We start from the raw sequence: 27,366 nt of genomic DNA, 5'->3' as shown, positions 1-27,366 counted from the left end.
GCATTCTTGAAGTGTATTGACATGCCAATTAAAGTACTAAGCAGACTTAATTTTCTGTGATAAGCTACACTTCAAGGGTTCACCATCCATTACAGTACAAGGGAACTGGCAGGGGAAGAACAGTGTATGCCTGATCCGAGGAATCATGGTGGATTGGCCACCTTCAGAGTTTTGAGATCCACCAGTGGGGCTGAATGAGTTCTGCTACTGGTAAGAAATTGAGAATATTACAGGTGTTGGCTGTTGGTGGCTTCTCAGAGGCATTTGGTTGACCATTGTGAGAATAGGGTGTTGGACCAGATGGACCTTTGTCCTGATCCTGAAGGGCTCTTATTGTGTTCCTATGATAAAGGAATCAAGTGGATTCCCCCACCCATCCTCAGCCACTCACTCACGCTGTTTCCAGCGGCCTAATGTCCTTTTGATGAAGGCTTTAGGTGTTTTCATTGTTAACTGAATGTTGGCATTCAGTTGGAAACAGTAAGGGGGTAGAGTTGCTACCTATCCAAAAGGCATTTAAGTCCTGACTGGATGTGCAGGCAGCACTGGGGATGGCGGAGAAGTGAGGAGAGCCAACTGCAGACAGAGAGAAGGAGAGATGGCCAGAAAGAGGGAGAGTTCAAACGACAAGATATAGCTGGGAATTATGAGGAAGAGAAGAACAGATGAGACAGGATGCTTGAAACAAAACAGCAATTAAAACAGAAGACTCAAGTTAAGAGATCAAGGAAATGTCTCTGTAAACATGTGTGTTTACACAGCTGGTGGAATGCCAGGACCTCTCATATTTCAGGAGGAAGTGCATTCCACAACACCAGAGTCACCAATGAAAATGTCTGCCTCTGTATCACCACAAGCCAATTCATTGGTCTTAATGCCCCCACTGGGCAATATATGGCTGTGTGCAGCAAGCAACACAGAAAAATAGTACCTTCAGGGCTATGCAATGAGTTCCAGAAAAGGAATAAACCAGGACTGGACACTACCTTTCTGAATAAATGAACTTTGCATAACAAAGTGATGAAAAGAGGAGCAAGTGCTTTTCATTTTCTGGAAGACATTGCATGCTCTGGGACTGTTATTAGTCATGGTTATGGTACCTACAGGGAGAATGGCACCGGAAAGCAAACTTACCACAAGAAAAGTCCCCTCCCCAGGACATAAAATGGCTCCATGCTAGCATAGCATCAATGTCCATTCTTCATGTTAATGAGTAGAATGATAATATTCCCAAGCAGTGTGACTCATTATTTGGCTCTGATTGGGTATTATATGGCCGTCGTAATTCCCTTTTCTCAGGGAGCTACTTGTAGACGTTTTGCACCATCTTTGATCCTAGGCATTTGGAATTGCTGGCGACGTTTCCTCATTAAACAGTCCCGGAACAGGGCAGTCTCAAGCATACACAAAAACCCAAGCCGTGTTGAGAAGAGCTTGATAGGAACCCTTTCGCTGATAAAGCAACAAAACAGAACTCTTCTATCCATACTAATGGCAGGACTATTCCCAATTTTTTTTTGAGCTCCGAGAGTTCTGTCTGCGCTTGGGATCAATGGGACGTGAAATCAGGTAATGACTAATTTCAGTGAATTAATACAGATGGCAAAAGAAACACTTTAAAGGAGTGCCATGTCTTGCATTTAAAATGAAGGACCCTTTGCCCCTTTTCTTATTTATTACAAGGCATATATGCCATGCAGCAGATCAATAAACCATTAGGTCTGAGCAAACTGAGTCCCTTATGGTCTCGGATAGGATATAGAGACAGACTGATTCAGCTAAATGGAAACCAAATAGTGCTAACAGTAGATTTCTTCTCACCTAGCAGTTAGAAGTGGACACTCTGCTCAGCAGGCCCCAACCAATGAAAGGGCAGAGATAAGATTGATCTAGATACAAATACTTGATAGCAGCAGTTATGATTTAAGCACATTCATTTTCAATGGAATAGCGCCATGCAGAATGCTATAACCACATAGACTGAAGATGGACCTTGGTCTGTTTTGCAGCTCTGCTAGAGGCTGCAAGTACTTTGGAAAAGTGATTTCAGCCTCATACATAATTCATCTGCAATAACTCTGCAGTAAGATATAATTTCGAGAGGCAGGAAGCAACAACAATCAATGCTTGTTCAGCACCCCCATCATCACCATCTTAAAGAGGAAGGGTCTATAACCACAGTTTTCTTCAACCCTTGGGGCCTGCTATGAGAAACCCAGCAGGGTGTGACCAAATAATTTCCTGACATTCAGGCCAAGTGCAAACATCATATTCCAAGATTCTTCACCTTTACTCAGTGCACTGCTTGGGATCGGAAGCTGCTCTGTTTGTTCAAGCAGCTACAAAAGTAAAGGTTCTCAAGAACTCAGTTGTGATCCATAGTAGGATTTGTCTGTTGTTGTTGCTGTTGGGTTTTCCCCACTCTCCCCTTTGTCCCAGAGTTGAAGCTAATTTTTATCTGTGTGGATGGAAATAATGGAAGATGTGGTTTTTCATGTTGAGTTTAATCATTAAGACGGATGCCTTAACAAAGATATATACCAGGAAGGAGTTATTTCTTTTGGCATTGGACCCAAGGATCATACCAAAAAAAATTGCACAAGCGATCAGAAGAAATAAAGGTCTGCTTGATATCTCTTTCGTAAAAAAAATAGATTTTTTTACTGCTTTTCCAGCATCGTGTCAATAATAGCCTCATTATAACAATACCAATTTTATCCAATTAATGCAATTATTAATGCCAATTATTAAAATGTCAAATTATACAATTTAATTAAACTGGCTCCCTTGCATGCTACAGTTGATAAGTTCATTCTTCTACATTTTTTATGCATTCCAAAGTTTTAATAATTTTCATTCCATTCCATTCAGATATAATAATCCCTTATATAACAGCTACAATCTTGTGATTTCAATTCGTGTTGGTATAACAGGTAATTTATAAAGTTTCAAGTGAGGAACTTTAGCTGTAATCCTTATTCTTTCCTATGTGTGACAATTTCCCCCATGAAGTTTCCCCGTCCATATATAGCAGGCATCCCCAACCTTTGGCCCTCCAGACGTTTTGGACTACAATTCCCATCATCCCTGACCATTGGTCCTGTTAGCTAGGGATCATGGGAGTTGTAGGCCAAAACATCTGGAGGACTGCAGGTTGGGGATGCCTGATATATAGTTTTTTATCCTCTATTCCTGCAACTGTTGATGGTTCCCGTCATGTATCAGAAGAAGCTGTTACCTCAGTTTCCAAAAGTTACTGCATTGTTTCGTCGCATGATTTGGCTTCTAGGAAAAAAAAACCTCTTTGCCATTTTTCCAACCTAGGAAGAACGGTCTGAATCCAGACTGCCGATAGTTAATCCAAAAACTTCTATTCTCACAGCTGGTAGATCCCTTTCCTCCCTGCCGCTCAGTTATGGTAATTTATCCTTATCTCAAACACATTCCTTTGTGGATAATCGAGGTTAGGGAGGATTTTGCTCTATATTTTAAAAGCATAGCATTTCCCCCTCTTTCCCTCTCAGTTCCTTTCTCTCTCACACGAAGTTCCAGTTTTGTTAAATTCCATATTATATTCCAGTTCCCTCCATCCTCACTTGTGCAGATATTTTTAAATCTTGCATTCTGGAGTGGGGCGGGGGTTGCCATATCAAAATGTAGAGAAAAACCTTAATTAAGCAAACCATGGGCTCCCCTCCCCGCATCGTCTCTTTCACCGAATGAAATCTGCACTCAGTCCAAACATTTCATCCTTGTAGCTGGGTTGTTTTTGCAGTTTCTTATCTCATTGTCTCTGGCAGGTGCCTGTAGTTTACTCCAATCAAAGTCCAATTAACAGGATGACCTGCGCTTCCAGGAACGGGATTGGGGTGGGGGTGTGGGTCGTGGCAGCCAGAGTGCTCTGTGCACCCAGTGCCTTTGCCTGTCCTCACAGATGAGACACTGGTTCCTCTTCCAACCTTATCATTATCTGATTATCCCCCTCTGCCTCTCTCCTGCGGTATTGGGAGAAACTCCATTCCTGGTGCACCGGAAGCAGGAAATCCTGGCTACTTGATATCTCTTAGGTCAATGCGGTAAGAGCCACTTTTCTTTCTGAGGATGCACTGCTACTTACATCAATCTGGGAGATTTATAAATTAAGCATTACCGCCCTTTTGGTATTCTAGGCCCAAGTCTGCTCTGATCATGCTTCCACTTGCTTCATTGAGCAGCAGCACTCTGGAGCTTCTCTGAGCTGCAGCCAAACTCCTTGCAGGTCTGCACCACCCTGGTAAATCCAAGCAGTGCATCTTCCGTCCCTGGAGCATTTCAGTGTATATAAACAGAATTAGGAAAAAAACAACCACCCTACTACCTCTGTAAAGTCAGAACATTGTGAAGTCAAAAGATAGTGATGTGTTCCCCACCGAGTGCTGAGAAGTTTCAGGAACAGCACTTCCCTGGGCTTGGTTTCCTTTGGAAGCAGAAAAGACTGGATAATTATGATGTTGGGTTTTAGACTTTTTTTGTTTTGTTTTTGCAGTATTTGGGTTTATTTACAAATATACAAGTTGACCATAGGTGGAGTCACACAGCTTAAACAGTCCTGCAAATAGAAAACCCCATGTTGAGTTTATTCATTAAGATAGATGCCTGAACAAATCTATATATCAGGAAGGATGCCTACCAAATAAAGATCATACCAAATCAATGCACAAGAGACCTGCCACATCATCCCACTCTGCCTCCTGGTTAGCAGCGGTGATGAAATTGTTGGGAGGTCAAGTAAGTACTGCCACCCCACCCTCCACTACTGCCTACAAGTAGAAAATCCATAACCTCATCAGTTGCCAGATGAGAGGCATTTGGTTCCTACAGTGGCCAAACAGATGCTTTTCTCCAGGGGTCTGATGAAGGTATAGATTTGCTTCTTGTAGGTAGAAGCATTAATTTTCCAAACATGTAGTGCTTGACCTACCAACAATTTAATCACTGCTGCATAGCAGGAGGAAGAGGGGGAGGATGTGGCATATCTCTTGTGCTTGAATTTTCCAAACTTGCATGTTGATCTTAGAAAACATGTATATGGAGATAAGATGGATTCTGCCAGATGTGGGTGGTATATCTTCTTCCCCCTTCCCACATCTGAAACCCTGAAGCATTCATAAGGTGCACAATAAACTCTGTTTTGGAATTTGGTGGGTCCCAAACCTGACAATGCTCCTCTTACACTGCCACTAAATTCCATGAGATACTCCAAAGCCTGACCTTGTTTCTCTTTTAAAAACAAGTACTAGCCTCCAGGGGCAGCTGGAAAGCAGGAGATCTGGGAGTGATGACCAGACATAGGATCATGCTGACATGCCCGTCCCAAGGACTTTAAGGAAGTGCATGATGCTTACACAATGCTCATCTCCTGCTACCTGGAAGTGAGTGGGCCAGGCATGCAGCATCGGGCACCATGGCTAAGCTGGCTAAAGCACCTGTCTAGTAAACAGGAGATCCTGGGTTCGACTCCCAGTGGTGCCTCAGGTATTTAGTATTTTGCCCCCTGTCCATACGAGTGTGGTTCAGCAGAGCTCATAGCACCTTATGCTGCTCACTGAAGGAAGAAGAGAAAAACTCTGACACGCCCTGATGGACATTTGACGTGACTCACTTTCTTTTTGAAGGAAAATCAGAAATTTCACCCATCCCAGCATAAATAAATAAATAAATAAATAAATAAATAAATAAATAAAGCAATGTAAAGTCTTAGCTTGGGATTTGAACCTGGGACCTTTCACATCTTAAGCAAGAGTCATACATCTAGACTAACAAGGTATTCAGGAAGTTCCTCTGCATTTCAGCCCAACTCAACAATTCTATGATTTTATGTTCAACGCAATATGTTACCAAGCCTTCTTGGCAAAAGGGAGCAGATGTTACAAATGTGTGCTTTGTTGCTTCTGCCTTCAGGTAGGAAGTAGAGCAGGTTTGTGGTGTGTGTGTATGTATAGGGGGGCATAGTTCAGCAGAGGAAAACTCCACTCTAGTATGCAAGTGATCAGGGTTCAACACCCAGTGGTGCCTGGGTGCTAACCCTTTTGGGCTCAGCAGGTGGGTGCAGCTGGGTGGGGTTTCCTGAGGGCCTTTTGCCACTCTGTGTTGAGAAAAGAAATCCATAAAGGTTGTGAGTTCCTGCCATGACTCGGGTTCGAACCGAGGTTGTTGCGGCCACAACGCAGAGTACTAGCCACTATACGATCACGGCTGGGATGGCACAGCTTTAAGCAGCTTCTAAAAACAAGGCAAGATGCCTGAAGGATAGGTCCATTGTGTCTTGGGCCACAGCCTATGTGGAACAGGGAGCAGAAGTGGAGCTGAACAGGCACCATAGCTTAGCTGGCAAAAGCACCTGCCTTGTAAGCAGGAGATCCTGGGTTCGACTCCCAGTGGTGCCTCTGGCTTCCTCTTTTGAAGCAGGGCCCAGGGTGTTCCTATATTATTGTAAGGTATGCCCACCAGCTCTTCCCTGTGACACTGAAATGCCCTGTGGGTCCTGTGTGCAGTGAAAAAGGTAAATCTTGCCATTTGCTGTGACTGATTATGGCGATCACACAGGGTCCCCAGACTTTTACCGGTCTATTGATCCCTGTGCCACCACTGTGCTCGCTTCCCCGCTGCCACCAACCAGTTACTCTCTGGTAAAACACTGAGTCCAGTCAGTTGTTAAAAGTGAACAAAAAAACGCACAAGTTTCTTTTACAAACATTAACAAGTTTATGGTTTCTCAGATAATATTCCTGTCAGTATCTTAACTTTAGTTTCTTTACTGGCCTATACCTTCCTAATACCTTCTGCCTGATTATCTCAACTGTTTGACTGACTCCTCTTAACAAATTCTCTTACTCTCTCACACCAGACTAGCCCAACCCCAGACTGTCCCCTCAATAACTCTAACTCCCTAAAAACCTCTGTGCTTAAAACTTACACAGTGGTACCTCGGGTTAAGTACTTAATTCGTTCCGGAGGTCCATTCTTAACCTGAAACTGTTCTTAACCTGAAGCACCACTTTAGCTAATGGGGCCTCCTGCTGCCGCCACGCCACCAGAGCACGATTTCTGTTCTTATCCTGAAGCAACGTTCTTAACCTGAAGCACTATTTCTGGGTTAGTGGTGTCTGTAACCTGAAGCGTATGTAACCCGAGGTACCACTCTACACAGTTAACTCTGCCCCCTGGGTTCCCATTGGTTAGTCATTTTACAATTGGTTAACCCTTTCCCTATGAATCCAGTATGATGTCACACACATAGGAGGGCAAACGCCACACTGATGCACAGCCAGGTTTTGTGGGGTAGGGGGAACCTTCCTTCTCACAGCTGGTTGTGTTGCCATAGACTAGCTGGACAAAAAGTTTCCCCGGGCGATTTCGTGAAGGAATATTAGAGCTGCAGCCATCCCAAGAAAAATTAAATCTAAATGAGCAGCCAGTTGTGATGAGAGCTTCTCTGAGATCCCAAGGTAGAATCATTCCAACTGGGGGTCTGTTCTGCATTTCAAATGGTTGTGCCACCCACATCCAAAGGGACTTGCCACGAACCTGCCTGGCAGAAGGGAGAACACACTACTAATGAACCACTTCACTCCTTTCTCTTGTTAGGCAGGCTTGCAGGATTAAGTACTGCAGTTATGGTGGCTGAAGTCTGAGTCTGGGTTTGATAGTCAAAGGACCAGTGGCCCTTGCCCTTGAGGTGCACCTCAATCGGGTTTGCAGAAGGCCTTTTCTGACTTCCTGTGGTGAGAAAAGAAATCCACAAAAGTTGCTTGTTCCTGCCATGACTCGGATTCGAACCGAGGTTACTGCAGTCCCGGTGCAGAGTACTAACCACTGTACGATCATGGCTGGGCTGGCATGACCCTCTTCAAGCAGCTGGGTCTTCTGAAAGCAGATAGCTGAAATGTCAGTCTGTAAGTTGCTTGCTCAAAGCTTGTGGCAATCAGGGATCAAAAGAGATGCTGAGCAGGACCCAATAGCTTAGCTGGCTAAAGCACCTGCCTAGGAAGCAGGAGACCCTGGGTTTGAGTCCCAGTGGTGCCTCTGTTTATTTGTTTTGAGGCAGAACGCAGTGCTTTCCTTTGGTGGCCAGTGGTGCTCAGTGCAGCCACCCTATGGCTGCAGAAGGACCATGGAGATGCCTGCTTGCGTGCTGTGCAAAAGAAACACCCCGCATTTTGCAAACACAGTCTAATGGTGAAACCAACCTTTCTGCTGTGGACAAGGCTTCTCCAGGATTTGACCTTGGATTACTCATACCCTAAACAAGAACCAGACCCCTAGACCAGGAAACAGAGCGGGGGCAGAGGCAACATGGTGAGAGCCGGTTTCCTTGGTGACCACAGGCTCCCTTAATTCAAGTGTGGACACAGCCTCCTGCTCATTTGCAATTAAGGCAGATGTTCCACTAGTGTTCAGGGGCTGCTTTACACCTGTGGGCCTGGCTTGCCACAGGGAGTGCTGTAGCTAAGCTGGCTAAAGTTGCTGTTTCATACGCAGGAGACCCGTGGTCTGATTCCCAGTGGTGATTTGTACAATAATTGTTTTGGCCTAGGAGTGTGGGTGTGGCTCAGTGAGGTTTGCAGAATGCCTTTTGCCACACCCTGAGTGGAAGCATAAATACATAAAAGCCACAGGTTTGTGTTGTGTCTAAGATGTGAACCACAATTGCTCTGACCACGATTCAGAGGAGCAACTACTATAGGGTCATAGCTGTGCCAATGTTGTCTCTCCCCCTGTCCTTATCAGTATCTAAGTCTTCTGAGGGGAGGGTGGTGTGTTCTGGCAAGAAATCACAAGTTCTTGAAATCCTTCCTGGAAATAAGCAAATGTTGCAGATGTGCTGCTTAGCTTCTGTCGTCTTGTAGCAAGTGGACCAGGCTTGCAGTGTTCTCTCTCTCTCTCTCTCTCTCTCTCTCTCTCTCTCTCTCTCTCTCTCTGCGTTTAAGTGGCGAAACCTCCACTCTAGTAGATGATCACTGTGGCAGTTACTAATGGTGCTTTGGATGCTAAGCCTTTTGGATCCAGAAGTTGCATGCAGCTCATTAGGACTGACAGAAAGCGTTTTACCACCCCCTGAGGCGAGAAAAGAACTCCGCAAAAGTTGGGAGTTCCTGCCATGACTCGGATTCGAACCGAGGTTGCTGCGGCCACAACGCAGAGTACTAACCACTATACGATCACGGCTAGGGTGGAAAAGCTGCCTTCAAACAGCTTCTAGAAGGCAAGGCAAGATGACAGATCAGCCTATTGCATCTTGCTTAGAGCCTGTGTGGAGTAGGAAATAGAACTGCTAACCAGGCAGAATAGCTTAGTTGGCTAAAGCACCTTCCTTGTGAGCAGGAGATCCTGGGTTCGACTCCCAGTGGTGCCTCTGGCTTCCTCTTTTGAGGCAGGAGCAGAGTGCTCCCATTTTCTTGCAAGGCCTACCCACCAACCCCTCCCATGTTCACAGAAACAACACGTTCCTGTTTGCAGTGAAAAATATAATTTGTCCTACATAGTTCCCATGCTATCTAGAGGCATATTATTTTGTATATATACACTTTTTCTCCTTCAGATATTGACTGTATGTGCAGAAGATGGGGTGCTGGTCTGCTGTGCACATGATTTCACTGGCTGCATTATTAGGTGGAGGCCGTCGTCTCCTCCATGCATTTACACTGCAGTGAAGCAGCCTTCTGATGGAATAAAATCCATAGCTACATTTCTTTTTAAGGGGAGGGCAGGATTATAAATGTTTGCTTTGGGATACATGTACTGTTCTGTGTTGTATGTTCCTCCTTGTTCCTTGAACCTTCCTAAAAGCAAAATGGTAAGAAAATTGGTTTTTTAAATATACCCCCCCACACCAGAGAGAGATTAATGTGGCATTCAATAGGAAGAGGCAGAGCAAATGTCTTCGAAGGCAGCCTTTTTCAGGGTTTTGCCTTTCTCATCAATACTTTTCAATCTATTTGGCTGAGAGGCATAGCTCTTCAAAGGCCCTCAGTCACCCCAACCTCACCTGAAGGGTGCAGTCTTTGTGCCAGCACCCTTGTAAATGATTTCTTTTATTTTGCTTTCCAAAGCGTAATTGTTACTGAGCAGAGCCTCTCTCCTATTGCTGTAATTTGAAATGCCTCTGAAAGGGAAATTTAAGGGCTGTGGAATGTTGCATAAATATGATCACCCAGCAATCAAGCTTTTCAAATACAATGGCTTGCCTCTGATAGTTCCTGTCGCTTTGTTTCATACTTCCATAGCGCTTTAAGGCTGCATCTCCACTTCAGCACAAACCTATGTTCAGGGACTCAGGTATTATTTCCTCCCGCAATCAGACCACCTTTTTTAAAGCTGTAGGACCTTATCCATGCTGATCTTCAGTGTGAATAGTAAGGTTCCTGGACCACCATTATTTTTTTGTTATTCGTATAATGTTCTCCCAATCACTGCCTTCCTGCACTCTGCCTCCCCACCCCCCCGTCAGGATATCCTTTTCGAGTATCCTTGTTTGAGAAAATATGGTGCTATAGGAAGCTTGCTATCCACATTAAACACCAGAATGGACGAACCCATAGTCACAAGGAAGCAATGACTGCTGTGCGAATTTGTATTAATGGACAATTTTTATTTGTAAGAAAGAAAATGCAAGGCATGGTTGGCATTCAACACTAGCCCTACTCAGAGTAGACACAGCTAACTTGATTCATTAATTTCAGTGAGTCTACTCTGAGTAGAACTTTGTTTACTAGAATCCTGTATCTTTTTATCTATTTTCTATTTTTTAAAATGTGTTTTTAAAAAACAAGCAAAGCCTTTGTTGCTTTAGTAACTAGTTATCTTGTTCAGCACGGTGCTGTAAAGCTGATAGTTTTCTCCTCCCTTGTTTGATCCCTTGTACACCCACACTCATTCTGTTCTTACTCAGTAATGAGAGGATTAGTCTGCCTATGGAAAAAGGGCTCAATTTTTCTTCTTTTCAGCCAAAACAATTAACTTGCTACTCAACTGCAGCTGAGCTCTTTCGCTCTTCCAGAACAATCCTATATATAATCTTCTGAAATGTAAGTCCTGTTGAGTTCAATGGTACTTACTCCCACTCAACTAAATATAGGATTGCCACTTTAAAAGATTGATGCAATTTATATGTCCGTCACATGTATACATTGGACTGCCACTGGAGCTTAATTGGAAGCTCATGGCCAACGTGTTGCTGTCACTTGAAGTAGCTGCCCGATTTCTCTTCCTCTGCTCGCCCCACATATTTGGGCCATAGTATGGTGGTCCCTGGGAGGCCATTCTGGGGGATGGAGGAGATAAAGGAGCGGGAGATCTGACCCAATAAACGCCTTCCATGAGATTGTGTTCCTCTGATGTCAGAGAGAGCAAAAAGGATAAAAATGGGGGACAACTTACGCTAGCCCTAGGCAGTGTATTGAAAACGTGAGAAGTAATGTAAAACAGACTAAAATAATCAGCGAGGCATTTAGATTAATTACAGGAGGACTGACTTTCAGGCTGACAGTGCTTTGTGTCTTCCAGTGGAGTTTTGTGTTCTTGTCCTGTGCTTCTGGGGAAAGCTCTGCTACAAACAGTAAGAAGTGGTTTTACCGAGGTGCCACCACACAAGCAGAAAAGCACACCAGAAGTATGTGGGCAGTAACCTCTAATATTTTGTACTTTTAAAAGGCCATATGCCAGATCAAGCAGGGCAGATAGTAGCAATCATAACTAACAGCATGGCCTATGTGCTTAGGTTAGGACAGGCGCTGAGCAGATACTGCAGCACCTCTGCTCAGAAATGAAGCCCACCAACCCTCCTCTCTCTCTCTCTCTCTCTCTCTCTCTCTCTCTCTTTCTCTTTCTCTTTCTCTTTCTCTTTCTCTTTCTCTTTCTCTTTCTCTTTCCTTCCATCCTACCATCCTTCCTTGGCATGGAAGTTCAAAAGCTTGCAGTACCTTCATCAAATCATAACAAAGAGGCTTGTGTCCCCTTAAAGACTAGCATCATCATTATGGCATAAGCTTTTCTGGACTGCAGTCCACTTCATCAGATGCGCAAAATGTCATCCTGAGATGTGGGTGTGTACAGATGGTGATAATTGCCTTATTAACAGTGGCTATTTAACAACAGCAACAGCAAAGTTGTGCTGATATCACAGATAGCCTGGAATTGGTTACCCAGTTAACACATGAAGTTTGATAGAATTCTATCGTGCCAATTTAATCTGCACCTGCCAACACTGAACCTCTCGATGGAATGCGAGTCAAAGGTTTCACTTTCCAGTCTCTCTCTGAAGTGCTTTTGTTCGAGGGTGGTCATTTACCGTGTGGCCTTGGGGACAGAAATAATAAAATAATTATAATTATAATAGAAACAAAACAATCAGAATCAGCGGTCCTCTCCCACAATAGCACTGTAACACTGTGCTTGATGCTGTCTTCAGAAATGAAAGATGGGACACTTTCTGATGATAGTGTAACACCATTTTTTAACATTTGGTTGGAATCTTTTATTTGGGTCCTTCTGACTGCTCCTCCCCCCTCCCTGTAATTTAAACAAATCAAGGTGTTATGCATCTTAGTTCTGTGTATCTCTCAATAACTCACAGGGAGGCAATTTAAGATAGATTGTTTCTTGAGGGAGTACATCTCCGAGACACCTAATTCAGATAAAATGGCCTAATATTGGAAAGTAATCCAAAAATGCATTTCATACAGGCGATGGGGAAAGCTTCTGCCTTTCCATATTTGCATAGTGAGAAAGCGCCCCCAGTCCTTTTTTGATCACTGAGATATTGTTTTGTAAACGAAACTCCTGTGAAATGCCACCCTATTAACAAATGAGAAAAAGCCTGTAAAAGCAGTTGAAAGGCAAGTGCCCAAGGGAAAAATTAATCTGAATAGTTTAAACGCAACAGAGGCGCTGGGCTAGCTCCGCAGTCGACGGCAGAAGTGGCTGCCAGGGAGCCAGATGCAAGGGCAGTCGAAAACATTTTTCACCACTTGGCTTTGGGCTCCTATAATTGTCACTGGCAATGGAAAAAATCCACAGTGTGGTTAAGTATCACCACAGGATATAGAAACCGATGACTTACAAACAGAGAGCATTTTAAAAATAAGTCAGATTTGCTAAGCAGAGCTGAGCCAAAGGAGAAAAGTCAGTGCAGGTTTTCTTATGCAGAAAAATAAGGCCTGTTCTTCTAATAAGTAGCTGTTGGCCACCCTTGGACTGTCAGTATTTTGTGGGAGGGATTCAAGAGCATACCAGGAAATTTAGTTTTATGCAATTAAAGTGGATTAAATCTCTCTGGTGCCCTAGAGCATAACAAATCCACTTTTACAAGAGACAGGCATTTTGTTGTTAGAAAAGTGATGGGGAAATGCATTGAAAAGTGTGGTGTGACACACTGTCTGGGACAGCTCAAGACATTATGCTACATGAGGTGAAGGGCAAGCTGGTGCCCTCCCCTAAGACACATACAGAAGCCAATTGGATTGGCAGTTGAATCTTACCCCAGTACTGGTGAAAGGAAAGTATCTCCCACTGTACTTGAGGGCAGCAGGCTATGGTAGGGGATACAGGGAAGGCACTCACAGCTCTGTCACCCCCCCTCTCTTCAGCTTCTGCCACCTGAGGCAGCTGCCTCAGTCTGCCTCATCATAGAGCCAGCTCTGCGAATGATTTAAGGGGGAGACATGTAAACACCCTGCAAGCAAATCAGATTATACAAGTTCCTAGCATCAGAATAAAGACAAGGCATTTCCCCAACCTGAACTTTGTCCATTTGACTTTTGAAAAAAACAACAACATGCTGGCCAGTGTTCCAAGTTCCTCCTATTTATAACTTTTTAGGAGAGAAAAAAGCCACACTTTTCATGTGGCTTTTCTCTGAAAAGTCAAAACAAAACAAAACTATGTTGTTTCTGTAATAGGGAACACAGAGAGACTCAGCAAGCCTAGCTCATTGGCTCAGTACTCCCCTCCTTCCTCACCGCAAATGCAAGACCAATGTCTCCTCCCACTCTTTTCCCTATGGATGGATTCATTCTCTGTAGGCAGTGGTAGTACCCATGGGCCCTGTATTGTTCTTGCTTAACTTTTGAAACAGGTGCTTCATGGTTACTGTGGCCAACATATCTTATATTAGGACTAGGGATGGGCAGACCTGTCAATTTTGGGTTCTCTCTGTTTCTCATTTTTCTAACCATAAGTTCACATATCCACATCAGTTTACATCTTTCTTTTTTTTAAGTGCACAGAAAAGTCACCAGCATTTTACTGTGAATTTCTCCCAATGTACACATTTCTGCAAAGCTCCCCCCCCACTGAATGATTTATTTTCACCAATATATGCATACTTATGCACACTTTACTCTAATATATACATATTATTTGCCTGGAGAACTGCATTGCAAAATTCAGAGAAATGTGAATTTCAAAGAACGGCTGTATTTCTATTTCAGAGTGCAAATTTGCCAGTTTTACCTTTAAATGCAAAACTCAATCAAATTTCTCTCTCATCCCTAATTAGGACTCATTTGCTCAGTCCAGAGAAGTAATAAGAGCACAGTCCCTTGAATGACTATGTGGGCCTGTCTGCACGCATGAATTGCCTAGTTGCATATCAAGCTGAAAGATCAGGCCAGGCTGGATTTTTCTTAAAGTCAGCAATCCTTCCTTCAGAAGGCAGGAAAAGATAGAAATTTAGTTGTATAGGGAGGGAGCGCTGATAAAAAGTGATGTTCAAAAAGGGGGGGGGGAGTGAAAATTATTCTAATTGTATTTTTTTATACTAGTTAATAATGGAAATTTATTTTTTGCTGAAAACAACATAAAAGCTGAACCTGGCAAAAGTTTAGCTTACACCTAGTTATTTTAGAAGAGGGCAGGCTTGAAATGATTAATTACTCATCACAATTTGGTGCTTTATATATATATATATAGAGAGAGAGAGAGAGAGAGAGAAGGAGTATAAGTTGACTGTGAATTTAAATGTTCTGAGGACAATGGCTTGGATCCTAAGAGGAGTTAATTTAAAGAATTTGATGAAAATAAAGTTTAGAGTGTTCTTGTTTTTTTAAAAGTGGTTCCCTTTCATTCATACCCTCTTCCTTCCCAAACGTTTTACCTGCAAAAAGCACTTGAGTCTCCCCCTCAAACTTGCAACATCACATACTTTCCAACATTCCTCAGATGAAAATGTCCTCCTTGAGCAAAGGCAGGGATTGGTGGCTATGCCTCCAAGAAAATAGGAGCAGTCTGCTCCTGCCTTGAAAGAGGAAGCCAGATGCACCACTGGGAGTCGAACCCAGGATCTCCTGCTTACGAGGCAGGTGCTTTAGCCAGCTAAACTATGGTGCCTGTTCAGCTCCACTTCTGCTCCCTGTTCCACATAGGCTGTGGCCCAAGACACAATGGACCTATCCTTCAGGCAACTTGCCTTGTTTTTAGAAGCTGCTTAAAGCTGTGCCATCCAAGCCGTGATCGTATAGTGGTTAGTACTCTGCGTTGTGGCCGCAGCAACCTCGGTTCGAACCTGAGTCACGGCAGGAACTCGCATATTTTGAAATTTTATTTTCCCCTCTTGGGAGAATGAAATCCAGGATTGAATTTCATCTGGTTTAGCTACAGTATATACAACCCTGTAAATCTGGCTGATTTGTGAATACAAGACAGGAGCGACGTGGTGTTGCCATCCAGGTTTGTGGCAAGTTGCTTTTGAATGTGGGTATCACAACTGATTGAAATGCAGAACAGTCCCCTCTCTGGCTTGCTGATCTAAATGTATGATTCTGGCTCTGGATATGAAAGGTCTTGAGTTCAAAAATCAAAGATGGGCTGTTTTCAGCAGCAGCGGTGGGGGTGGGGTGGGGTCTGGATGTTCATTTAGATCCAGATTTTTCGAGGCGTGGCTACAGGTCTACTGTTCCTTACAAAGTCACCCAGAGAAATCTTTTGGCCAGCTGGTCTGTGGCAATAGACCCAGCTGCTATTGCCTCTCCATACCGACAGAGATGTTCTCCGCTATCCTGCCCACCAAGACCTGGCCATGTAGTGAGGATATTCCAAAGGATGCATGACTATTGATTTAAATCCAAATCACAGCGGGCAGGTGGATTTATATTTTTCAGTGTGAACAGGAACAGCGTGTTGTTTCCGTGAGCATGGGAGGGGTTGGTAGGCAAGAAAATGGGAGCACTCTGCTCTTGCTTCAAAACAGAAAGCCAGAGGCACCACTGGGAGTCGAACCCAGGGTCTCCTGCTCACAAGGAAGGTGCTTTAGCCAACTAAGCTATTCTGTCTGGTTAGCAGTTCTATTTCCTACTCCACACAGGCTCTAAGCAAGATGCAATAGGCTGATCTGTCATCTTGCCTTGCCTTCTAGAAGCTCTTTGAAGGCAGCTTTTCCACTCCAGCCGTGATCGTATAGTGGTTAGTACTCTGCGTTGTGGCCGCAGCAACCTCGGTTCGAATCCGAGTCACGGCAGGAACTCCCAACTTTTGTGGATTTCTTTTTCCTGCCTCAAGGAATAGACTTTGGTCAGTTATGGCGAATCTGACCACTGCTGCTCTTGTTTCTACTCTGTAGCACCCATCCACTATCCTTTTGCAGTGTGGCTGTCTTTTCTTGAAGAATTTTGGGTTTGGAATAATCTCCCCTTTTTGCCCACTTCATGCTGCACACCATGTGTTGCTTTTTTCTCTGTTGGATCTCATCTGATTGGAAATATTTCCATGGATTGGTTATATGTTTTTAGGTGATTGGGTTCATTTGGCTTAATTGACATTGTCTTGTATGTTGTAATTGGTGATGGTTTATTCTAGAATTTGGGCTCTTTGGTTGCATTGGTGTTTGGAGTGGGGCAAGAGAACACATTAAGGTCATACCATGTAACCCTGAGGAACTTCAAGGTTGCATGTGTTGAATAGTGGGTAGACATGGCAGACGACACAGCGATTTCTCCAAAGCAGCTCTTTATTTTGTAAGCTGGAACAGAACTGAACAGCAAACAGCTCAGCCGGCCTGCTTTTATAGGCAGCCGGCTGTCAACATTGTAGCAACAACAACCCAGGGTTTCCCGCCTAATATAACTGACGTGGACCTGAGTGAAAACTATCTACAGTATCCCCCTGCTGGCCCAGGGTGAGAACTTCAGTACATAACAGCATGCATACAAGAGTCATCACCTACAGCCACAGGCTGGCAGGGGGCAGGTGTTCTGGGTTGTCCGCAGGGATGAGCAGGTACACTAAGGTGAACACAGTGTACATCTCCTCCCCCACATACATAAGACTTATCTGGGGGAGGGGAGTAATGCAGTCCTTGGTTAGGAAACAGGTGTGATGACATACCCAGGGGATGTGAGTGGGTTGCTTCCCCCTTATACGATGAACAAACTCACCTGCCCTTCATCCAATATGTAGGCTCTCGAGTCTTCTTCAGGGGTGTGAGCACAAATGCACGGGATGCTTCTTTTGCACAGCACGCAAGCAGGCATCTCCATGGTCCTTCTGCAGCCATAGGGTGGCTGCACTGAGCACCACTGGCCACCAAAGGAAAGCACTGCATTCTGCCTGAAAACAAATAAACAGAGGCACCACTGGGACTCAAACCCAGGGTCTCCTGCTTCCTAGGCAGGTGCTTTAGCCAGCTAAGCTATTGGGTCCTGCTCAGCATCTCTTTTGATCCCTGCTTGCCACAAGCTTTGAGCAAGCAACTTACAGACTGGCATTTCAGCTATCTGCTTTCAGAAGACCCAGCTGCTTGAAGAGGGTCATGCCAGCCCAGCCATGATCGTACAGTGGTTAGTACTCTGCACCGGGACTGCAGTAACCTCGGTTCGAATCCGAGTCATGGCAGGAACAAGCAACTTTTTTTTGGATTTCTTTTCACACTTTTCTTTTCCCATTACAGGAAGTAGGAAAAGGCCTTCTGCAAACCACACTGAGATGTACCTCAACAGCCAGGGCCACACGTCGGGAACAAACCCAGACTCAGACTTCAGCCACCATAGCTTCAGTACTTAATCCTGCAAACCTGCAAGCCCCCCTCCCCCAAACTGGTTGTGCATCAGTCACAGCAAATGGCCAGATGTTCATTTTTCACTACCCATATGGTCTTTTCAGAGGCACAGGAAAGAGGTGGTGGGCTTACTTTACAAGAAAAAGGGAGTTTCCTGGGTCTGCTTCAAAAGAGGAAGCCAGAGGCACTACTGGGAGTCGAACTCAAGACCTCCTGTTTACAAGGCAGGTGCTTTAGCCAGCTAAGCTATGGTGCCTGTTCAGCTTCTTTTCTACTCACTGTTCCACACAGGCTCCGGCCAAGACACAATAGACTTATCCTTCAGCCATCTTTCCTTGTTTTCTGAAGCTTCTTGAAGGCAGCTGTTCCACGCCAGCCGTGATCCTATAGTGGTTAGTACTCTGCGTTGTGGCCGCAGCAACCTCGGTTCGAACCCGAGTCACGGCAGGAACTCACAACTTTTATGGATTTCTTTTCTCACCACAGAGAGTGGCAAAATGCCCTCAGGAAACCCCACCCAGCTGTACCCACCTGCTGGGCCCAAAAGGGTTAGCACCCATGGCATCACAAGGGTTAGCACATCATGGCAACACAGTTTAATGGATTTCTTTTCCCACTTCAGGGAATTGTAAAATATCCTTTGTTAGCCACAATGAGCTGCACTCTACTGCTTGGCCCAAAAGGGATGGTTTCTAAGGCACCAGCTTCAATCACACCCCTAGAATCTTCTGTCTACTAAACAGGCACCTTGGCCAGCATAACTAGAATACTGAAGCCTGGCTTATTTGCTAATGGCAGATAGCTTTGAAGTGGTGCTGCCAAATAGATTTGTGGCAAGTTCCTTTTTGAATGTGGGTGTCACAACTGTTTGAAATGCAGAACTGTTCCATATCTGGCTTGTTAATCTAGCAGTGGTTCTCATACCTGTGGGTCCCCAGATGTTGTTGGACTACAACTCCCATCATCCCCGAGCTCTGGCTTTGCTAGCTAGGGGTGATGGGAGCTGTAGTTCAACAACATCTGGGGACCTACAGGTTGAGAAAGGCTGATCTAGAGGCACGACTCTGGCTCAGGACGCGAAAGATTCAGCCAGCTTGCATGCCTGGCCCAATCACTTCCAGGTTAGCAGGAGATGATCACTGTATAAGCAACATGCACTTCCTTAAAGTCCCTGGGATAGACATATCATCATGATTCTATGTCTGGTCATCAGTCCTGGAGCTCCTGCTTTCCAGTTGCTCCTGGAGGCTAGTATTTGTTTTTAAAAGAGAAACAAGGTCAGGCTTTGGAGTATCTCATGGAATTTGGTGGCAGTGTAGATCCAAAGCAGACCACATTCTGGCTTAAATTTTAGTTCAGAAGGTGGACTAATATGAATCTGCTTTGGAACAGACAAATATATTGTGCATCTTACTAATGCTGCAGGGTCCCTTTTTGTGTTTGTGTGGGGAGAAGAGATACCACCCACACCAGGCTGAACATTTTATCCACACATGTGCATTCTGACATCACCAGGCATCTCTGGAAAATTCAAGCCTGTCTGTCATTAGTATGTGTGGCATTTTGGCCTCATGCTAAGCACCCTTCTGTTTTCAATCTGCTGCTGTACGGAGTCTGTGCCCATTGTTGCTTGGGTGGATGTAATGAAAGCATAAATACTTTAGACCAAGGATGGAGGAAGCTGTGGCCCTCCAAACAGTGCTTGACTCTTCAGTCCTATTCCCATTCAGGGCACTCACAGACTGACTAATTCAGGGTTAACCAACCCAGTGCCCTGCATGTTTGGTTGGACTCCAACTCCCATAACCCAAAGCTAGCAGTGTGGCCAAAGGTAAGGGTTGATGGGAGTTGCGGAGGGTCACAAAAAAAGATGCAGGGGTTGGGAAAGATCTTTATCTGCCAAAGATCTTCACTGCTGCTGCTAGTGAGGGAAGACAATCCTGGGCAAGATTATTTATTTATATCCCATCCTTTCTTGCCAAGGAGCCCAGGGTAGCAAACAGAAGTGGGTCTGGCATCTTTAGTATACAGCTTTCGGTGAATGCTGAAGTCACAATTCTTCACCCTGGCCTTTGACACCTGAGATGTGTGCTTTCAAGGCCCAGCCTGTTCCTGTGAATGCAATCTGTTTTAATTCTAAATTCTAAATTGTTATACCCACATTGGGACTTGCTGGCGAAGGAGAATGATTTTTAAAAAATACTACAACTATTACTACTATACATGGACTAACATGTCTGATCTGGTAGAAGGCCATGACCTATGCTCCATTTTTTACTTATTTCTGCCATGTATTCACTGCAATTCCTTACATATTAAAAAAACACATGTAGCACAGAATGTTAATGGCATTTCTCTGGTTAGCAAATGTCCTATCTAGAGTTCTGATGGCAAGAATGCTTCGCATCATTATCATCTTCATGATAGTCCTGGTTGCTTTCCCTCGTTAATGTTTAAGGCATCATTTTCCTTTCATCTGTGCTGGAGGAATAAAAAAGAAAAACAAAAACAAAAAGCCAAGGAAATTAAATCATTAAAACCCCCATTTAGTTGTCACAAGGGACCATAAACACATTTTTTCACTGTCCCTGTGCAGTATGAAATCATGGAGAAGACTCAACTGGGCAACAGGAACATGCTGTTCTTCTCGTCATGTTATTTCGGAAAATAAAATGCAAACATGTTTGGAGTTTCTCTCTTGATCATCACTCCTTAATTTATTTGACATTGGCTCATAAATAAGACGGGAAACAGCTGCTCAGGAAGCTAGCAGTGACATTGGTCATAATGGCTGTAATTTTAAACTTCAAGTCGATTGAGCTCATAATGTCATTGGTTCCAGTGAGATCCGCCTACTTCATGTCACCTCTGTCCAGCATGCTTCTTTCGTAAGTAACACCAAAATACATTAAGCATGGTCCAAAGGAAAAACAACCCAAGAAATTCCACAATTCAGCTAGAGCAGTTATCTCTGCATCCATCTCTGACCTTCCTCCTCAAAAGCAGGCATGGGGAACCTGCGGGGGCAGGAAGAGGTGAGGCTGTATTGCTTATCTGGTTTTCCAACACCCAATGTTCCCAATATGAATCCAAAGCAATCCCATATGCAAGATACTTTCATATATGGGACACATTTGGCTTGCTTTAAATTTGAAATGTGAGTCATAAAACACATCCAGTTTGGATAAAACAGGGCAACTCAGTAGTGGTAGGAAGGTTCATTCTTTAATTTTTCTTCTTTTAAAGTACCAGGGCTAATCTGAAAGTGTGATGAGCAATTACATTCACCTCTCTGAAAATTTGCACTTACATAAAATCCATACTAATCCAAATGGTGGCACAAATTGTGAATATGGAGGAAGGAACTTGACCACTCCTAATGTGAAACATAAAACAGGTCCATCCATGTCAGACCCATTTTATATCTATTCCTGTATCCTGTCTCTAGAGGCAACAGAGGCTTTTTTTGAGTAGTCTGCACAGAACCACTGGGCTATTATGGATTTAAGCTGTCAATAATCATTCACTTCTGGCTTCCTGTAATAAGACATCTAGGGATGTATACTCTGACAAGTTTGGCTAATAGCCAGTGGTGGATTTGGAACCCTCAGCTTTAATGGAAACCTGTGCTTCGTATATAGAGACTGCTTCTTCCACTACATTTGGCACTCAGGAACAGGTGCAAAATACAGGCACAGCAGTTATGAAGATGATAATGTCTTTTGCATTTAATAGTTCCCAGAGGGGTAGCCATCTCGGTCAGCTGCAGTGAAGGCAAGAGTCTTGCAAGTCCCAATCTGTGCTCTGGTGCGGTTGAGGATACAGCAGAGGTGTACCTCCACCAGGCTGTGCTGGCAGAGGGATTTTGCCGCCATGGAGGCCCTTGGTGCACTTGCTGAAAGTATGGCGAACCGCCAGTATTCTGACCACATATGGCAGCATAAGACCCCCAAATGGGGCATGTTACTCATCTCCATACAGCTCATAGTTGGAACTATGGAACTTGCTCCCACAGGAGGCAGTGATGGCCACCAAGCTAGATGGCTTTAAAAGAGGACTGGGCAAATTCATGGAGAAGATGACCACTGATGGCCTACTAGTCATGATGGATACGCTCTTCTTCTGCAGACGGATGCAGTAATGCTTCTGAAAACCAGTTGCTGGAAACCACAGGATGAGAACTGCTCAGATACTGCTTCTGGGTTTCCCACAGGGAACTGGTTGGCCACTGAAAGAACAAGATGCTGGACTAGATAGGCCATTGGCCTCATCCAGCAGGCTCCTCTTATGTTTTTGATATTCCACTGACGAGTGCCTTTTGCTTTTATTATTTATTCAACCCACTTTGCATGTTTCCTCTTCAGAAAGGCAGGCTCAATCTCTTGATGGAAAAAAAAGCCAACAAAGAACAAATCTCAAGATTTCAGGGGTGCATTAATGCAAATTAAACATATTTAGATTACACTTTTCTGTTATTAAACTGTAACATTCCATGGAAAAGGAGATTCCAAAACCAAAGCTTCTTGGTTTCATGCAACTCTGTTGTGCAGCAAAGCCAGCTTCCTTTATGTGTGGGTTTACAGTGCATATATAAATCAACAACATTAACTAATGAGAGATACACACCCAGTTTCACTGCAGGGATACTACAATTAATCATACTAACATATGCAGACTACTTAGTGTGTCAGCTATAATGCATTACTTCTTTGAGATGTCATGGCATATGTTCTATTTATTCTTCCACTACAGTAACTGTATCATGTTTTTCCCTACTACATTTAAGTGAGATAACTGTCAGTTTAAGATGTCCGGAATAGTGTTGGCTAAACAGAGGAAAATAAATATATGGATGACAAAAGCAAATGAACGATGCACCCAGAATAAACTGAACAACAACTGAGGCATGTTGACAGGAAACAAAATGAGAAATTTTTTATTCTCTAGAGATCATAAGAAGAGACTTGCTGGACCAGACCAAAGACCCAGATACACCAGCATCCTGTTCTTACAGAGGTCAATGAGATGCCCATGGGAAGCCATTGTGAAGCCCCAAACATGACTTGAGTGCAAAAGCACTCTCCTTGCTTGTGATTCTCAGCAACTGGTATTCCGTGCATATTGCCTCTGACTGTGGATGTAGAATCATAGAATCATAGAATCATAGAGTTGGAAGAGACCACAAGGGCCATCGAGTCCAACCCCCTGCCAAGCAGGAAACACCATCAGAGCACTCCTGACATATGGTTGTCAAGCCTCTGCTTAAAGACCTCCAAAGAAGGAGACTCCACCACACTCCTTGGCAGCAAATTCCACTGTCGAACAGCTCTTACTGTCAGGAAGTTCTTCCTAATGTTTAGGTGGAATCTTCTTTCTTGTAGTTTGGATCCATTGCTCCGTGTCCGCTTCTCTGGAGCAGCAGAAAACAGCCTTTCTCCCTCCTCTATGTGACATCCTTTTATATATTTGAACATGGCTATCATATCACCCCTTAACCTCCTCTTCTCCAGGCTAAACATGCCCAGCTCCCTTAGCCGTTCCTCATAAGGCATCATTTCCAGGCCTTTGACCATTTTGGTTGCCCTCCTCTGGACACGTTCCAGTTTGTCAGTGTCCTTCTTGAACTGTGGTGCCCAGAACTGGACACAGTACTCCAGGTGAGGTCTGACCAGAGCAGAATACAGTGGCACTATTACTTCCCTTGATCTAGATGCTATACTCCTATTGATGAGGCCCAGAATTGCATTGGCTTTTTTAGCTGCCGCGTCACAGTGTTGGCTCATGTCAAGTTTGTGGTCAACCAAGACTCCTAGATCCTTTTCACATGTACTGCTCTCAAGCCAGGTGTCACCCATCTTGTATTTGTGCCTCTCATTTTTTTTGCCCAAGTGCAATACTTTACATTTCTCCCTGTTAAAATTCATCTTGTTTGTTTTGGCCCAGTTCTCTAATCTGTCAAGGTCGTTTTGAAGTGTGATCCTGTCCTCTGGGGTGTTAGCCACCCCTCCCAGTTTGGTGTCATCTGCAAATTTGATCAGGATGCCCTTGAGTCCATCATCCAAGTCGTTGATAAAGATGTTGAATAAGACCGGGCCCAAGACAGAACCCTGTGGCACCCCACTAGTCACTCTTCTCCAGGATGAAGAGGAACCATTGATGAGCACCCTTTGGGTTCGGTCAGTCAGCCAGTTACAAATCCACTGAGTGGTAGCATAGTCAAGACCGCATTTTACCAGCTTCTTTACAAGAATATCATGGGGCACCTTGTCAAATGCCTTGCTGAAATCAAGGTAGACTACATCCACTGCGTTCCCTTCATCTACCAGGCTTGTAATTCTGTCAAAAAACGAGATCAGGTTAGTCTGACATGACTTATTTTTCAGAAATCCATGCTGACTATTGGTGATCACAGCATTCCTTTCTAGGTGCTCACAGACTGTTTGCTTAATGATCTGCTCCAGAATCTTCCCTGGTATTGATGTCAGACTGACTGGGCGGTAATTATTTGGGTCCTCTCTTTTCCCCTTTTTGAAAATAGGGACAACATTTGCCCTCCTCCAGTCTGCCGGGACTTCGCCTGTTCTCCAGGAATTCTCAAAGATGACTGCCAGTGGTTCTGAAATCACATCTGCCAGTTCTTTTAATACTCTTGGATGCAGTTCATCTGGCCCTGGAGACTTGAATACATCTAGACTAGCCAAGTATTCTTGTACTATCTCCTTAGTTATTCTGGGCTGTGTTTCCTCTGCTGAATCATTTGCTCCAAATTCTTCAGGTCGGGCATTGTTTTCTTTATCGGAGAAGACTGAGGCAAAGAAGGCATTGAGGAGTTCAGCCCTTTCTGTGTCCCCTGTTTGCATTTCACCATCTTCTCCTCTGAGTGACCCCACGGTTTCTTTGTTCTTCCTTTTGCTACGAACATACCCATAAAAGCCTTTTTTGTTGCTTTTAACCTCTCTAGCAAGCCTGAGTTCATTTTGTGCTTTAGCTTTTCTGACTTTGTGTCTACACGTGCTGGCTATTTGTTTGAATTCCTCTTTGGTGGTTTCCCCCCTTTTCCATTTTTTGTACACATCCTTTTTTAATCTTAACTCAGTTAAAAGTTCTTTAGATAGCCACCCTGGCTTCTTTAGGCACCTTCCATGTTTCCGTCTCATTGGTATTGCCTGAAGTTGTGCTTTTACTATCTCCCTCTTAACAAACTCCCAGCCATCTTGAACTCCCTTTCCTTTTAGTATTACTGTCCATGGGATCTCACCCAGCACTTCCCTAAGCTTTATGAAGTCGGCTTTCTTAAAGTCGAGAAATTGAGTCCTAGTATGCTTGGCTGCTCCTTTCCGCTGTATAGTAAACTTCAGAAGAGCATGATCACTCGCGCCTAATGATCCTTCCACTTCTACCCCACTAACCAGGTCATCAACATTGGTTAGGACCAGATCTAAAATGGCTGTTCCTCTTGTTGCTTCTCCCACTTTCTGGACAATGAAGTTGTCTGCAAGGGCAGTGAGGAATCTGTTTGACCTTATGCTCTTGGCTGAGTTTGACATCCAACAAATATCCGGGTAATTGAAGTCCCCCATTACTACTATCTCCCTTCCTTTTGCATGCTTGGCCATCTGTTCCAGGAAGGCATCATCTATGTCCTCTGTTTGGCTTGGGGATCTATAGTAAACTCCCACAATGAGGTCACTGTTATTCTTCTCTCCCTTAATTTTGACCCAAATGCTCTCACTTTGGCTTTGAGGTTCTAAATCTTGGATCTCTTCACAGGTATACACATCCCTGACATATAACGCCACTCCTCCTCCTTTCTTGTCTGGTCTGTTTCTTTGAAATAGATTGTATCCCTCCATTATTACATTCCAATCGTGGGATTTATCCCACCAGGTTTCAGTGATTCCTATTATGTCATATTTAGTTTGCTGTACCAGGAGCTCAAGCTCATCTTGTTTATTTCCCATGCTTTGCGCATTAGTGTACAGACATTGAAGTCCATTAATCATTCCCCCGTGTCTCTTATTTAAGGATTTTCTCCTCCCACCACTAGGTCTGCATGCTCTTTGCTCCATTCGGTCTATGACATTTGGATGATCATCTCCATCAATTGATAGACTCCTACCTTCAGGAGCACTGTCTCCCTCCCCCACAGAAATAGAAATAGGTGTACTCTCTATGAATTTGTCTAATCCTCTTCTACAGTCATCCAAGTTGATGGTCATCACTGCAGATCATGGGTGTGAATTCCATAGTTCAATTATGTGGTGCATGAAGAAACAATTTCTGTTGTCTGTCTTGAATCTCCCGACATTCATTGGGTGGCTCTGGATTCTAGAAATACAAGAGACTCTCCCTATCCACTTTCTCCACACCAAACCACTATCATGTTCCCCATTTTTCTAATCTAGGTAAAGGTAAAGGGACCCCTGACCATTAGGTTCAGTCGTGACCGACTCTGGGGTTGCGGCGGTCATCTTGCTTTATTGGCTGAGGGAGCCGGCGTACAGTTTCCAGGTCATGTGGCCAGCATGACTAAGCCACTTCTGGTGAACCAGAGCAGCGCACGGAAACACCGTTTACCTTCTCGCAACAGTGGTACCTATTTATCTGCTTGCACTTGGACGTGCTTTCAAACTGCTAGGTTGGCAGGACAGGAGCTGGGACCAAGCAACGGGAGGTCATCCCGTCGCGGGGATTTGAACCGCCGACCTTCTGATTGGCAAGCCCTAGGCTCTGTGGTTTAACCCACAGCGCCATCCGCTTCCCTTTTTCTAATCTAGAATGCCCCAAATGTTGTTACTAATAGAGCAGGGATGGGGAATCTGTGCCCTCCACATGTTCTTCGACTCCACATTCCATCAGCTCTAGCCAGCATGGCAAATGACCAAGGATGTCCAAGAACATCTGGAGGGCACAGGTTTTGCCCCTCTGCTCTAAAGAAATATGGATGATCCAGTTCTTTATTTCTGCCTTATAAATTTCACAACTTTCTTTGCTGGATTTTTTGGTTGACATTCTTGATCTTATTGGCTTCCGAAGCTGTAACATTTCTCAGAAGAATAAATGTGGAAGATCTATCTTAATGCTCTATGTTCAGGGTGAGCTGGTTGAACTGCATTCTGCCAACATAACGGGAAATCAGGGGCAGTAGGGTCTACAGCTCATAGTTCAAGAATAGCCCTACAGATTGATTTGAAACTTGGCAGGGTAAGAAACAGACATTTGCAGGTGGTCCAGGCCGAATCTGGGTTAGAAAGGTTAATAAATGGTTTATATCAAATGAGTTAAACATTGGATGAGTTACTCTGGCATTTTCACACGTATTTTGTCTTTTATTTCCA

The 27,366-nt window shown here is 44.1% G+C and overlaps 7 non-coding genes across 7 annotated transcripts; 4 read left to right on the top strand and 3 right to left on the bottom strand.

Annotated features, from left to right (window-relative positions):
• The first annotated feature begins 5,437 nt into the window (after positions 1 to 5,437).
• On the top strand, positions 5,438 to 5,511 carry TRNAT-AGU (transfer RNA threonine (anticodon AGU)). The gene has a single exon. It is a non-coding gene; the product is annotated as a tRNA-Thr (tRNA).
• Positions 5,512 to 6,351: 840 nt separating this feature from the next.
• TRNAT-UGU (transfer RNA threonine (anticodon UGU)) lies at positions 6,352 to 6,425 on the top strand. The gene has a single exon. It is a non-coding gene; the product is annotated as a tRNA-Thr (tRNA).
• A 1,372-nt stretch (positions 6,426 to 7,797) lies between these two features.
• Positions 7,798 to 7,869, bottom strand: TRNAP-GGG (transfer RNA proline (anticodon GGG)). Its single transcript has one exon. It is a non-coding gene; the product is annotated as a tRNA-Pro (tRNA).
• Positions 7,870 to 9,135: 1,266 nt separating this feature from the next.
• On the bottom strand, positions 9,136 to 9,207 carry TRNAH-GUG (transfer RNA histidin (anticodon GUG)). Its single transcript has one exon. It is a non-coding gene; the product is annotated as a tRNA-His (tRNA).
• Positions 9,208 to 15,290: 6,083 nt separating this feature from the next.
• TRNAT-CGU (transfer RNA threonine (anticodon CGU)) lies at positions 15,291 to 15,366 on the bottom strand. Its single transcript has one exon. It is a non-coding gene; the product is annotated as a tRNA-Thr (tRNA).
• Positions 15,367 to 16,420: 1,054 nt separating this feature from the next.
• Positions 16,421 to 16,492, top strand: TRNAH-GUG (transfer RNA histidin (anticodon GUG)). The gene has a single exon. It is a non-coding gene; the product is annotated as a tRNA-His (tRNA).
• Positions 16,493 to 17,793: 1,301 nt separating this feature from the next.
• Positions 17,794 to 17,865, top strand: TRNAP-GGG (transfer RNA proline (anticodon GGG)). The gene has a single exon. It is a non-coding gene; the product is annotated as a tRNA-Pro (tRNA).
• Positions 17,866 to 27,366: the final 9,501 nt, after the last annotated feature.

Source organism: Podarcis muralis, chromosome 6 (assembly GCF_964188315.1).
Source record: "Podarcis muralis chromosome 6, rPodMur119.hap1.1, whole genome shotgun sequence".
NCBI lineage: Eukaryota > Metazoa > Chordata > Lepidosauria > Squamata > Lacertidae > Podarcis > Podarcis muralis.
The sequence above is the reverse complement of the archived record's forward strand: the minus strand, read 5'-3'. Positions and strand labels throughout refer to the sequence as shown.